The following is a 3,027-nucleotide window of genomic DNA, read 5'->3' as shown; positions in this document are numbered from 1 at the left end:
GACGCCTTGGCCAGAAAGTGGGTAGAGTTCTGCCGGCAGGAGAAGCCATAAAATTTAGACACCAGCGTAATATGCATGAAGCACTTTACGGACCACTTCTAAACACGACGTTTTAAGTTGAAAACTTTGAAATACCACAAATTACAAATTAAAATCGGAGGTAAGCAAGCATCGACCACTTTCTGCAGGAAAACATGCGCTGCGACAAAATATCACTTTTTCGGCACCTGCAATACAAACACAAAATTTATAAATAGTTAATTAATAAGACCTATTCTTTTGAACACATTTCAAGAGTGGTTGTATATTTTTTGTTAACGTTTTGCTTAATTTGTTATATTCAAAGATGGCTTGAGAAATTGGTGAATCGAGAAGAAAACACGTTTTCTCACTGCAAATTCACAACTGTCAACTCATTGTTCTTCGCCATATTCTTTGTTTACCCGTTGCCACAAATGCCACTCTGCGGGAATGCGCAATCTTGTATTCTAGCGTTCTTGAGCAAATGCTTCTTTTCTTGCTATTGGTCGGTTTTTTACTTACGCATACTCCAAGCTGTTTGTGTTTGATCGCACTCAACAAGAGAATGGAGAGATAAAGAGAGCAAGTAATTTCTCTGCTAACAAATGTCTTGTTGGGCAACTCAAATGTATCCGTGCAGTGTTATAGTATCTACCAATTTGTAGTTTTTTCCATCGTATTCATTCAAAAAGTCGGTTTCAATTAATTTCTTGGTTTCGATAAACGTTTTTTTCTTCTGAATCAGGGTATTCACATAATTGCGTAAATGCCTCGTAACTGTACAAACCTCGCCATTCGGAGTCGGCATAAAACTGTAGGTTCCTCCACTTTGTGTGAAAACATCAAGGCGCACGCCACAAATCGGAGGAAAAGCTCGGCCAAACACTAACATATGTGTAAGCGCCATTATATTGTTATTATTATTATGTAAGAATACAAAGACAAATTATTTATCAGAACATTGTCTTTTACACACTGAAAAAAGTAATAAAAGCTCTCAAAAAACAACATCGCTACTGCGAAATAATGGTTTGAAAAACCGCATAAAGTCAAATCCCCATAAAAAAAACTACGCATAAAAAGAGACCTAAGTGCTGCACGTATACATATGTATGTGTATTTACATATTTGGAGAACGAAATAATATGTCATCAACTACTTCGTTTATTATATACATTTATATACATAAAAAATCTTGTCTAAATCCGCTCAGTAGCGTTGTTAAAATATTTCGCTTTCTTTTATGCTATGTATAGAAGATAGTAATTTTAAATACGTGGCAACCCTACTCAAAAACTCAATATTTTTGTACTTGCGAAGGGGTGGTAACCCTACTCAGAAAAATAATACAATATTACACATCCAGAGGCTAAGTCTCTTCGTTTGACGGTGACGGTACAGAACTAATGCCTACGCTTATTATGATTGAATATGGTAATTTTATTAACAGGTGGCAACCTTATACAAAAAAAGTATTAGTGCTTTTCTAGAGGCCAATCCCTTTCGTTTGAAATCTCAACTTTTGTAATACAACGAACGGTGCGGATCTTACAGTTTTTTAGACAGGTGGCAACCCTATTAAAATTCTAAGTAAAAAAAGATCCCCCTCCTGTCGATACAGAGTATATTAGAGAAAATCTCGACAAAATCCGTTCAGTAGTTTTCGAGATTACCGCGTACAAAGGATCTCAACTTTCCTGTATACTATGTACTAGCAGACCCGGCGAACTTCGTGCCGCCCAAAATTTTTATATATTTTATTGAAACTTTTTAGTCCAACATTTTTACCAACAATTCACGTTTACGATTTCCATTGGCACATTTGTCTGCTAAGATTAAGGTTTGGTGGTTATTTGTCGCTTTAAATAACCTAAGGAAAGTGGTAAACTATGTTCACATTACCAACATAAAATACTTAGTTTCGTTTAAAATACCTCACTAAATTAAGTGCGTTCATACACGCGTTTCTTTATTTGTCTTGACAGCTTTGTAGCAATCCTGTGTTATTGTTTATTTAACGAAAAGAGATCGCGAATGTGAGTAATTGCGTATATTTTTATATTCTGGGTTGTTTGTGGTAATTTTTTTAATTTTAGATGAGTGATCAAAAGAGAAAGCTTCTGGAAATATTTTACAACCTACCAATCGCGATTATTAAAAACAAAAACGTCCAAACACAATGACATATCAGTTGTGGGACAATACTTTTTTCGATTATTATCGATAACATTAGAGCCGACACTGATTTGTTCGTGCTTTGGTTCTTGGTTTAAGATAAACTACGTACTTTCATCTTAATTTACTGAGAGACTTTACAAGGCAAAATTACTTAGTTTGTAATTAATTTATGCGTAAATTAAGATTGACCTCTAAATTACGCCAATGGGAATACAGTTTTATATCCGTTCTTGAAATTCACCAGTTGTGCGGCATTTCATAGCACGGTTATTCGCAAAGCGAAATAAATTTTTTCCTCTTCACTCCCTGGCGGCAACAATGACCCGGTTCTATAGTGAATGTCCTAGAAGCTTTACAGTATAGTAGGTGGCAATTTCAAAATGGGTGGGTGAATCATTGTTCTACAGAAATGCAATATACATATACTTATTTCAGACGAAATACCTTAAAAGTTTGAACGCACAATAATATTGGAAAATCACATCCATTGGGCCAATTGCAACGCAGGCGCGTTCGATATACTCAATGGTGCAACAGGTCGATTTAATCTGACATTCACGGCCCCTTTTCTCACTTGGCTATTTTTTGTAATAGCTCGACTTCAGCACCACTTGGCAGCACGTTTTTGCAATAGTATTGCATACATATTTAAAACATTAGCCAAATCGGATCATAAATAAGATTTTTAGTAATAGCTCAACTACAGCGCCAACTGTCGGATTAAATTGTGAAACTAAACCATCCAGAGACCCACTCAAATACACAAAAAGTTTCGTTAAAATCCGTACAACCATTTAGGAGGATTTCACTCACAAACACACCTACAGA

Source organism: Rhagoletis pomonella, unplaced genomic scaffold, assembly GCF_013731165.1.
Source record: "Rhagoletis pomonella isolate Grant_MI unplaced genomic scaffold, Rhpom_1.0 Rhpom_scaffold_00002, whole genome shotgun sequence".
Lineage (NCBI taxonomy): Eukaryota > Metazoa > Arthropoda > Insecta > Diptera > Tephritidae > Rhagoletis > Rhagoletis pomonella.
This window is presented reverse-complemented; position numbering follows the sequence as displayed.